We start from the raw sequence: 13,238 nt of genomic DNA on the forward strand, positions 1-13,238 counted from the left end.
ACCACTAAAATCGATTGGAAATAATTTCCTACGCTAGAATGTTAATAGCGTCGCATTTTAGAGGTTTAAGAGGCCAAAAACCGTCGAGTTCAAAATTTATGTTAGGGCTAAGTGTGGATGGGTACAAAGCCCGTATCGAATAATAGCCGACATGCGTCTTCACACGTTTCAAACTGTGTGACGTGGCTTAGTGACACAGGCGTCTTGCGCCCTGGTGAAAGCAGTATGAAAGATGCGATTCTACATCTACATGGATACACTGCAAATCACATTTAAGTGCCTGATAGACGGTTCATCGAACGACCTTCACAATTCTCTATTATCCCAATCTCGTATAGCATGCGGAAAGAACAAACACCCATATCTTTCCGTACGAGCTCTGATTTCCCTCATTTTATCATAGTGATAATTTCTCCCTCTGTATGTCGGTGTCAACAAAATATTTTTGAATTCGGAGGAGAAGGTTGGTGACTGGAATTTCGTGAGAAGATTCCGCCTAAACGCACAGTCTGCAGGACACACCACGAACTCTGTATTGAGCACCCGAGTATACGGGAGACAGATGTCGGTGTGTTGTCCGCCGTTTTAGCAGGTGGTATGTGTAGTGTGGAGACTACAGTCGACCTCTGTCACTGCGTAAGTGGTACACACCAACTGAAAGGGACACGGTGGCAGCAGTGAGGGGGTGTCCTTGCGATTTCTGACAACAAATGACCACGGCTGGTTTAGGCAAATAGCACTATAATGCATGCTTCTCCTATTCCTGCCCTACTACACACGACAGTGGCAAGTATCGGCAACTACGCAGATTTCACCAATGAGTGACACAATCTTAAAACTAGATCAAGTGCCCTGGTTTGGACACTCATATTGCTTCCCATCGATTTAAACTTAGGATAAGTGTAGTTTAGAATTTCTCGTCATTTTGAATCTGGGACAAGTGGGTTTAGTGATTTTTCACCACTTTAAAATAAGTAGTTTCTGAATCATCTCCCACCAGTTTGTAATCAGGCTAAGTAAGCTCCAAACTTACTGTCGTATGTTTAAATAGCACAAGTAGAGCGAGGGAATATGATTAAACTGGGGCGTCACAGGACTGAGGTCAGTGGTTTAGATGATGATAAAAACACTTTTGTTCACGTTCTATCCTACCGCAGATGTTTAAGCTGGGCAATCCAGCTATAAACTTAGCTAATACGTGTTCCAAAGCAAAACCGTTTGTTTAAACATGCAAGGTACAGTGTTAGAGATGTGGCGGAAGTGGTTAATACTTAGGACAGCTTGTCTTAAACTTTTTTTTAAATTTTGGACACGCTGTACCCTGCACCCTGCATCCTGCACCTGTACCATGAGATATACACATTGGATTCTGGCTTCATAGGGTTGGCGAAATCTGCTCCCATATCCTAATTCTGATGTCATAGCAATGAGTAGGTGTCAGTTCACAGGACTACATTCTCACATAACTACATGCTCACATGTCGTCGCCAGCCGGGTGGCCGAGCGGTTCTAGGCGCTACAGTCCGGAACCGCGAGACCGCTACGGTCGCAGGTTCGAATCCTGCATCGGGCATGGATGTGTGTGATGTACTTAGGTTAGTTACTTTTAAGTAGTTCTCAGTTCTATGGGACTGATGACCTCAGAAGTTAAGTCTCGTAGTGCTCAGAGCCATTTGAACCATTTGAACACGTCATCATTTTAAAAACACACGCGATATCGAAGACCACGGTAACTGCGGTCGACTTCTGTTAGTGTTCTAGGCGGGGTGCTTCTGAAATGACTTACTGGATTTCGTACCTGTTAGTTTTCATATTTTTACTTGCATGTTATGACTGTCTGCCATTTCAAGGTCACAGAACGTTATAGATTGATAAAAGATGTTGTTCATGGTACAATTTGATGTAATTAAGCGCCACATAATGGAATATTAACTGTTAAATCCTTCATCACGTCTAAGTTATGGCACAAACTCTTAAGTTTTGTAAGTTAATCATGGTGTAATGGTTACAAGAGATTATATTACAAGAGAGCTCTTTCTTGCTCTCTCTCTCTCTCTCTCTCTCTCTCTCTCTCTCTCACACACACACACACACACACACAATCGAGTTGTCAGTAATTTACAAATTAAGGATGATACACACACGTGCCAGTAAATATTCAGAACATGTTGGTTACTTGGTAAAATGAACCACCGCCCACCATAAAAAGCGTAGAAAAACACTGGCACATTTCCCAAAGAATTAATGGGTTACGAAGTCTTCTTCCATCTAACAGTATAAAGTATAATAGAAAATTTACGAGCAAGTCGACTTAGGACACTTCTTTTCCAAACAGGAATATCTTCAATTAAATTACATGTTTAACCACCAATAAGACAGTTTCAGTACTTTACCAGTACCGACTCGTTTTGGAGAGAGCCAGAGTGTGCTGATGTTTTGGAACCATGTATTCATAGGACGTCAGGTGAACGAGGTGCCGATTCATTTGTCTGCTAGAATGGCTATCCACCTTTTATTATTAAAAATCGAACCCTCGAACTAGTTTTCCGAGTTTCTAAAAAAAAATTTTTGCTGTTGAGGCTAATATATGAGCACTGTTGAATATAAATATAACGGATTAAATACTGGTTGGATAGAGAGTATTTTGTTTCTGTAAATCAGCGAATCGTCTTATTTTGGCAGCTGGTGGAGGTGTATTAGGAAAAATAGTTCCTGCAGCTTTTCAGTGAGTTTCGAAAGCAATTCTTGCAAAAACGTCCTGTCTCTTATCCACTGCCCACTCCACACAAATAAATAATATAGCACATGTGCAAAAAACATTGCTTCGAAGTTAATGTACCATGCGGTAAAGAAATATCGTAAATTCAAGTTCTCTACTTGAGGTGTATGTTACAGTTTTCAACATCATGTTTCAAAAAATGGCTCAAATGGTTCTGAGCACTATGGGACTTAACATCAATGGTCATCAGTCCCCTAGAACTTAGAACTACTTAAACCTAACTAACCTAATGACAGCACACAACACCCAGTCATCACGAGGCAGAGAAAATCCCTGATCCCGCCGGGAATCAAACCCGGGAACCCGGGCGTGGGAAGCGAGAACCGCACGACCACGAGGTGCGGACAACGTCATGTTTCTTTACGTGTTGTGAACCTAACGATGAGTTAAGTCAAATTGACGCCAGGTGTGCATGAATTCTTGTGAATTGAGTGTTACCTTGGCTGCGTACCAAAAGGAAAAATACGTATCCTGGATTTTTTAATTTCCCGCCATTATACTGCGATGTCAGAGGCTTGGGGGAAAATCCTACTGCACAAGAGGGTTATTTTCAGTTTTCCGACATTTTTCGAACTTCCCGGAATTTTATACATAGTACAACTGGCCTGTGACGTCAGAGGGGTAGGGGAAGGTGATTGGGAGGGGAAAAAATCTCACAACAATATATGTTGTCATTGATGACGTCTGAGGAGAGGGGGAGGGGGGGGGGGAAGTCTGGCTACAGTGCAGTTTACACTTGGTATCTCTTAGCGTTTTTACTTACTAATCCTCGCCATTGCTTCTAGTACTTGTAGTTTTCGAGTTATTTGACGGTGGGGGAATAACTGCACTCTGTTCCCAACTACAATTCCCTAGCACTTGAACAATATTAAAAAGGTGAAATGTCAATACGGGCCTAATACAGAAATCCCTGAAGCCCATGAAATAAGTAATGATTAAATTGTGACCCTAAACAAAAATCTGACAGCGTGCTGAATCAAGTTTATCAGTGAAAAAAAAAAAAAAAAAAAAAAAGGAAAAAAATAATCATCTCACCTCCACATTATCACTGAAGTATACTCAGGAAATAAAAGTGCTATCACAGACACATAACGCGCCTCATAATCCCCAACTATGTTTAGATAATTCATTCGGTATTAACAAAAGCCCGGTTAAATATCTGGCCTGGCGCAACACATAACCTTTCATATCTGGTAATTACATAAAGCAACAACAGGCTTTTAACTGAGTTTTTCATGCCTTCAGTATGTTGGCTCAGGCTCTCGGGCTCTTGAAGTCGCTGGTCCATAGACACTTCCTTAGGCTGCTGTCGCCCCACACGTTACTACTGCCAGATACAGTTTCCCAGCTACTCGAATTGCTACGAGGCGTAGCGTAACGCATACTACAACACCAAGAACTAAATTATTACCAGGCTTATCCCCCACATGTAGCTTCATTCTGTCGCTCACAAACATTTTCTTCACGACTGCCCAAGGCTTCTTCCCATGTCAGAGAAAATGAAAAAGAGGAGGACAGTTGCGAGTAGGACTCTCGATCTAAGATTTCTGTACGAATTTCATTGAGTCTATGGGCGGTTCATTTGTTGGATTTGATGAGTAAGTTTGTGAATGTCAAAATATGTGACATAAATGGTCGTATCTTCACACTACATTGATTCAGAAGCTTGAATTTTTTCTGCCGCCGAGGGTCCATAGACCTTTTTACGCTGTCCAGTCACATAAATGTGAGCATCTGTCAAAAGCTTGAATATGGAGCTTTCACAGCGCCAGGCGTGTGGTAAAAGAGACACTGGCGTTCTGGAAAGTACCGACAGCAGTGTGAAGCAATGTCGACTCCAGTGCCGTAGCCTTCGGCTGTAGGTTTCTCAGTTGAGGGTCCTTGGCGCAAACAGTCCGATCGAAGTGATCGCACAGATTCTCAATTAGTGTCACTATTAGTGTCACTGGACAGTATATTGACGTAAATTTTACCTTTCCTAACAAGAAGAGATCTTAACAGACAGACAACGACGTGATTCGACACTAAAAAACCAAACTAACTAGTACACCTTGTAAGACGTCATGGTCTCCTGACCTTCATTGCTTAAACATTCCGCCCTCACAATCATATTCTGCACATCAAGACGCTTCATTTGAACCCAAACTCGATAAGATGAAGTCAATGTTTATGAATTCATGTAAACGATATGAACTAATAAATCGCAAATGTGCTCCGAGATTGAAATACTCGAGGCTGGCGTACAGACACACATTCAAGACACGACGGTCGCAGGGGTTTTTCGTTCGGGAGATGCAAACTGCACGCGGGGGGGCCAGTCCCTTCAGAGGACGACTCAGCCTATTTATGTCGGCCGGTGACCACCCATAGAGCAGACAGCATTTGCCCGAGTGAAAGGAAGAACGACCTCGTGTCCGGTTAAAAGCAAATTCCGCTACATTGTGTGGTAGCGCCCATCCTACGCATTCTTTACAAATATAGCATGCAGTTTCAGAGACTTTCACAGGGAGACAGCAAACGCCAAACGCCAATGCTACAGATTTCAGGATTGGTCGCCTTAAACGAAACGTCGTTCTCCCGTTTTAGAAGAGCAATGCTTATTGGCAGACGATATTTCTGACGCCTAGAGCTGAAGGAGTAATGGAAGAGACCGAAAGATATACCCTTTCACGTCTGGCGTGGAGAGGGGCTGTTCCGTTGTCGCTCTTGGAGCGAGAACACGTAACAAAAGCGTGCGCGCTCGTACGTGTACTCAAAGAGTGAAGAACAAGTCTCTCCTCAGTATTTCATTGGGAGAGCACCTCTGTCGAGTGCGACTCTATATTGAGTCCTTGCAATTAAGCGTTGTTCACTGTTTTGGCTGACACACTTATTGTGCAGTGTGAACGGACAGAGTTATAGTTAAACGCCTGCGAGCGAATTTTTGAGTGGCATCGCAATGGACTGGTTATCTGACCGCTGTACCACGCCAATAGTTAGACTAGGGGCGAATATGAGTCCTTGACTTCATCAAGGCATAGGGAGAGATTAATTGGTGAAGGTCAATCCAGATAGGACGAGAGTTATCTTATTAGTCAGCAGCGAGTGGCGCAGACAACAGTCATCGCAGCTTATGGTATTATGCTCTACAGCTCTTGCGAGCCCCATATTTCCTCCACAATAGTACACATCACTGCATTTCACACGTGACAGCCTCAACTGTACCTAGCAACATCCCAATGGATAATTATTCAAATTGAGTAGATGCGGCTCTCAGCCATTCTGCCAAGTCAATAACAACTGAAATTTCATTAGCGAACCCTATCCTTAAGAGGTAACTTCACATTCCGAATAGAACCCGGAAGTAACTTGTTCAGTTCATAACTAAAAGTGCCATTGTGATTTCTCAGAATTTATGCAAAATAAAATAATAACTTTCGTTAGTTTCATGTTTTTCTTACACTAACTAGCACTACTCCAGTACCCAAGTATCCCACTAGTTACGTAAGAAATTTTGTGAATTTTTGTGTCATTTCCTTACAGCGGAAGATTCCAGAAGATATTTACTGCTGAAACTTTTTCAGGCATTTCTCTTTAGAACTTTAGGAGTGTCTGTCTGACATCTGTAGTAGTGTGGGGGTGGAAATTGCATCTTGCAGGAGCCACAGGCTAAAGGGTACATCTCAGATTAAACCATTTCGCAGAATGACAGAACAGCACACACGTCACCACAAAACCTGCCTAATATCGTGCAGGGTCCCTGCAAGCAGGCATAAGTGCCCCAGCACAACGTGGCAAGGGAGGGAATTGACACCATGAATCCTGCAAGCCCACCCATAAATACGTACAAGTACGAGGGAGTGGAGATCCCTTCTGAACAGCACGTTGCAAGGCATCTCAGATACGCCCAATAATGTCCATGTCTGGGGAGCTTGGTGGCCAGCGGTAGTGTTTAAACTTAGGAGAGTGTTCCTCTGAACACCCTGTAGAAATTTTGGACGTATGGGGTGTCGCATTGTCCTGTTGGAATTTCCCAAATGCGTCGGAATGCACATGGACATGAATGGATACAGGTGATCAGACAGGATGTTTATGTACGTATCACTTGTCGGAGTCGTACCTAGACGTATCAATAGTCCCATATCAGTGGAACTGCAATCGCGGCCGCACCATTAACAGAGCGTCCACCAGCTTGAACAGTTACCTGTTGACATCAGTGGCCTTGGATTCATGAGTATATCTCCATGGATGTACACGTCCATCTGCTCGATACAATTTGAAACGAGACTCGTCCAACCGGGCAACATGTTTCCAGTCAGCAACAGTCCATGTCGGTGTTAACGGGCCTAGGCGAGGTATAAAGTTATGTGACGTGCAGTCATCAATGGTACACGATTGGGCCTTCGGCTCTGGAAGCCCGTATCGATGATGCTTCGTTGAATGGTTCGCATTCTGACACCTGCGGACGGCCCAGCCTTGAAATCTGCAACAGTTTGGGGAAGGGTTGCACTTCTGTCACGCTGAAAGATATTCTTCAGTCGTCGTTGGTCCCGTCCTTGCAGGATCTTTTTCCAGCCGCAACGATGTCGGAGATTTGATGTTTTACTGGATTCCTGATATTCACTGTACACTCGTGGAAAGGTTGTACGGGAAAATCCCTACTTCATCGCTGTTTCGGAGATGCATCACACGTGCGCCGACTACACCACGTTCAAACTCACTAAATCTTGATAGCCGTGGGGTAACCGTACGGTCTAGGGCGTCTTATCACTGTTCGCATGGCTCTCCCCGTCGGATGTTCGAGTCCTCCCTCGGGCATGGGTGTGTGTGTTGTCCTTAGCGTAAGTTAGTTTAAGTTAGATTAAGTAGTGTGTAAGCCTAGGGACCGGTCACCTCAGCAGTTTGGTCCCATAGTCCTTACCACAAGATTCCAATTTGATATCTTGATAACCGGCAATTGTAGCAGCAGTAACCAATCTAACAACTGCGCCAAACACTTCTTGTCTTATACAGGCGTCGCCGACCGCAGCACCGTATTCTGTGTGTTTACATGTCTGTGTATATGAATACGCATTCCTCTAACAATTTCTTTGGCACTTCATTGTATAAGGGTTCCGTTTCTACTGATTGAGGTACGGAACCCTACGCGTATCGGATGCCAATATAGATCGGCCGTTATGGTCTTGATGATGACTGTACTTAGGAGGGTTCCGTCTTCCAAGATGACAACAGCCGTGTTCAAAGGACGGCACTCACACGCTCCTGGTTCGACGAGCACTCAAACACCCATTGTCCATGTACTGGTCTTCTATATCTTATTCTTGCAAAGGCTTCTGGGACTCTTCGGAAAACAGCCTGTTGATGTTTGGGTATTTGAGTAATTTACTAGAATTTTTTTCCTTTTTTTTTGTTGAAACACGTATGTTTCATATGTATTCATTACCAGCGATGGCGAGGCATGACAGTATCTCTGACCAGAGAGTTATTTATCATGGCTAGTCTGCGCTTGACCGCGCGAGAGTTCAGGTGTGTGTGGCGAGTGGGCAGAAAGAGTAGACAGTTGGATAGTTGTACTCAGTCAGTGCTAGTGTGTAACGAGTCGGCATGCGTCCACGGTGTGCTCTGCCCACGAGTGTGGTCAGGAATGTGGTTGACGATATGTATATTATTGTAGAAGGTAATGAAGCAGCGTTGTGCTCAGCTAATAACATATGTTAATTGTAATTAATTTGTTCAAAACATGATACCCCAATAATAACCTTTTATAAAGTAACTCATTTAAAGAAAAATATTCATTTCAAGTTAAATAATATTTCCTATGCATTTCCTCCAAGAATCAAAATTAAATATGGGCCAGCATTGCACGGAGCTGTGCTGAAAAATAAGAGCAGATACAGATGCAGTTTTACTGAGGTAAGAAATTATCAGATTTAATTATTTCACAGGGCCGAAGGTCAGCGATGCTGCCCTTAAAAAGATTTACCAGACATTACTATTTCTGTTAGGAAGTTACATTTCCTACATGGTTCATTAGTTAATTGACATTATTGTGGTTTTTGGTCAATTTTCATTTATCAATTATGTGGGGAGTTTAAGCTTGGTTCCATTTTGCATTATTATTTAACATAATTTTGTGGGGAGTTAACATTTGGCACATTATCATTGTTTTACATTTCTGTGGGGAGTTTACACTTGGCGACCCTGCCAGGATCGTATTTCTTTGAGAATCTTCTGATAATTAGTCAGATATCTGCTCTTATTTACTTAATATAATTAGCATTTGGTGCAAGCATTTTTCTAATTTGTCAATCTTTCTTCCACAGATCATCGGCAATTTGTTGCTCTTTGTTGTAGTAGTGATTGTTGGATTTTGCATTATCTTTGTTTCATTTGTGAATAATTGTGATTTGTGTAAAAATGCCGCGAAAAACTGTTAACAGTACATCACGATGTATAATGGGTGAAATAGCAGAGTGAAATAATATAACCGATAGTACTAGCGACACGCAGTGTATTGAGGACAATCCTCCATTTACAGTCAATGAGTGCGTACTGACCTATAGTAATGATGTTATTGCTAATGATGAGCAAATAAATTCAATTGTGTCCTCTGTTAATTTTACGACAATTGATGACACAGGGCGTTCTGTTGCAATGAGCACTGCCCAGCTTGAAACACCCAGTTTGCAGGATTTACGTGACGAACGGACAGATTTTTTTAATGAAAATGAACAGTGTAATCAGAATACGACAGATATATTTAATTCCGGTGTAGTGATTAACAGTGCACATCCGATTAGCAAACCTTTTCAAGAATCACTGAATAACCAAGTGGTTACAGAAAACGTGACAAATGCAAATACACCAACACACAGCACAGAGAATAGAGTTGCTAATTTTGGCTCGGATCAAATTATGGCATTGTTGCTACATATTAATGAACATTTTGAAAAACTAGATAACAATTCCAAACAACAGAGTGAAGATAACAAACAATTTAAGGAAAATTTCGAACAACTAGATAACAATTCCAAACAACTTAAAGAAGATTTCAAACAACAACTTAATGAAAATTCCAAACAACAGAATGAAAGGCAAGACAACAATCACAAACAACTTAGTGAAAATCTCAAACAACAACTTAATGAAAATAACGAAAATCTCAAACAACAGCTTAATGAAAAATTAGACAACAATTCCAAACAGTTGAATGAAAAATTAGACAACAATTCCAGACAACTTAGTGAACAGATTAGAGCCGTTGCCGCGCAGTGTCATGATACTAAGGAACAATTACGCGAGGAAACTGAGGCTTGTGCTAGGAAAAGTAGCGAAAAAATTAGATCCGTTGCGCAAGAATTAAGAGATATGCAAACAACTACAACAGAATCACTTAGAGACGAAATTAGTGCAGTTGGTAAACAATGCTCTGAAAAAGCAACACAATTATGCGACGAGTTTAAAGTAATGACAGCAGAACTTTCGCGCACAATGGATGCAAAGATTGACGCGAAATTTGAACAACAGAACAGTCAAATTGACGAGCGTTTTAATCACCACCTACAAAACAGTGATACGCGTTTCCGTAAATTTATACAGGAACAGAATAAAGTAAAACGACTAATCATGGAAACAATCACCGCACAGAGACAAGAAGATAAACGTAAATTGTTCGCGAAAGCAAAAACATACGTAGACAACAATATTGCTACAGTGTCCGACGAAATTAATACCATCAAACAGTGGAACACAGAATTACATGATGAAATTTCCGATCTTAAATCGAAAACAGACACACACACAGTAGACTTTCAGACACTGACAGACAGACTCGAGCAATTAGAACTAACACAGAATTCTGATGTTATCAAAGCTGACTTAAAAAATTGAGCGAAACTACACGTAAAATACAGAAACAAATTAATGCTTCTGACACTAAAAACGATGATCAGGTCAAAATACTGACTGAAAAATATGATGAATTGTCCAGTCGTATTGATGTTATCGAAAGTAATAATGACAGCAAAGCAGACGATATACACCCATTTTGTTTAACCAAACACCTGAATTCCAAAATTTACAGCAGAAAATCAATGAGATAGATTCGTCTAATAATACATTACGTAGAAAATTGTCAAGTTTACAGCAAGAAGTAACAGAGATAAAAAATATTTCAGTTAATAACACGTCACAGCATACGGCGAATTCCGAACATTTCTCACACTCACACAGCCATTATAATTTAGGTAATCTACAGAGACTACGCGACTTAAAATCTGAAAAGATACAGACAAACAGATTCTTATGTAATGCTGAACCTGTTCACAAAGTCAGAGACGATTACGTTGATTATAAGCAATTTGTATGTGTAAAAAAATCTAAGGTAATTGTAAATGACGGAGCACAGGTACTCGCTTTGAACCGTATTCGACAATTTATTTTTGTACCTTCACCGCCATTACCTGTAATGCAGAAACTACAACTAGCATGGATACAGCAATTTGCTTCTGAATTTTTAACGGCATTGCCTGTAACGCAGAAGCTAAAATTTATTTGCAGCACGTAGTAGACCTCAGGGGAATCATTACGCTTTAATGAGTATGTGCCGTAGCGTGCACAGGGCCCCGAGCCGTAGTTGTGCTGTTTCATCTTTAGTTTTCTGCACTGCTGCCTTCTCTTCTACTATCCTTTTATCTATCAAAACAGCTCTTTAACTATCGCCCTATCTAAGATTAAGAATGAGTCAAGAAAACCCGATATGACAAATTTTACCGAAAGTGACAGTTCTTTTAGACACTCCCGAAATGACAACTATCGCCGTAACTTTAGTAACAGATAAAATTGTAATCATCAGTATGTATAGCATTTTCAGCAATCATCAAAATTATCAGCAGTCGCAAACACATTTTGGTAATAATAGAGGCTTTTCCCCACAATAGCAACAAAACCAGTCGGTTAGCATACCTAACCAACAATGTAATGGACAAGGTCAACCAAGCTTTAATGTTTCGCCGCGTGCACGTATAGTCCCAGCTACAACAAATAGTAATGCACGCCAGCAAGGAAATAACTACGTGCAGAAAACACAGTACTTCAATTCCTATCGCAATGCACCGTATAGAAACGACTATCACGACAGACGTAAAAACAATTAGCACAATTATCAACATACGTTTAATAACAGTCGCTCTTACCAGCAGCAAAATGATCAGCAACAACATATTCTCATGAATGAACCAGACAGTAGGTATCATCCACAACGTAATACGTCTGGAAGAAATAACAGAACAGTTCAAAGAGTCGAAATGCCACAGAATTCTCCTGATAATAATAACACGTCAGATAGGATTTGACTAGATACAGTACAGGTCGCATCTTCCAGTAACACAAGCACTACTTTAGACACGCAGAATGTTGTTCACGAAAATGTTATTATTTTTGACGACATCAGAGACACTCTTTTGCAGGAAAGACCAATTGTTCAGAAAACCATTTCACATCCTGTCATCGAAATTAAAATTGGATCATCGAAATTTTCAGCAGTAATTGATTCTGGATCACCTATGTCAGTAATAAATGAAGAAACTTTCAACTAGTGTAACAAAGAGAATACCTACCCTACATTACCATTAGGCAAAACGAAAGTGAGAGGAGCAGTATCGAGAAAAGGAGTAGATGTTAAATTACAGACGCATTTATCATTTTGTATTGCACGTCACACATTTCACTAAAATTTTTGGATTGTTCTTTATTGACAACAGACGTTATTTTAGATACTAATTTTCTGGTACAACACGACGCAGTCATTGACTTTCAAAATTCATATTTAATGTTGAAGGATGAAAATGTACAATTGGCTTTAGAATTTCAGCACTAATTATCTGCAGAAGAACAAACAATTAATCGTAGAGAGGTCATTTCCGTATCACGTAGCATAGACTGTAATTCCACATTGTTCACAGATACGTACGTACATAATTATAATACTCCAGACGAAGCTGAATATGACATTATACAGATGATTTCTGATAAAGTTAAACAGAGCAGTGCAAATACAGACGACGAACGCACGCAACTACACAAAATTCTTTTACAGCAAGCTCTAGTTTTTGACAACGTTCCTGGTACTATGTCCGGTTTTATGTATGAATTTCAAGTGAAACAGCACGACACATTTAAAGCCAAACATTATCCTATTCCATATATCCATAGAGAACAAGTTAAGAAAGAATTGCAAGATATGCTCGACCAAGGAATTATTGAACCGGCAGTTAGTCCGTACATAAACCCGCTCCATATTGTGAAGTAAAAAAATGGTTCACTTGGCCTCGTACTTGATTCGCGTCACATCAATGACATAATTATTAATGAAACAGATCGCCCACAGACACTAGAAGAACTACTACAGAAATTTCACGGTACTGCTATTTATTCTACTTTAGATCTGAAATCGGGATTTTGCCAAATTCAGCTCCATCCG

This window comes from Schistocerca nitens, chromosome 8 (genome assembly GCF_023898315.1).
Source record: "Schistocerca nitens isolate TAMUIC-IGC-003100 chromosome 8, iqSchNite1.1, whole genome shotgun sequence".
Taxonomy (NCBI): Eukaryota; Metazoa; Arthropoda; class Insecta; order Orthoptera; family Acrididae; genus Schistocerca; species Schistocerca nitens.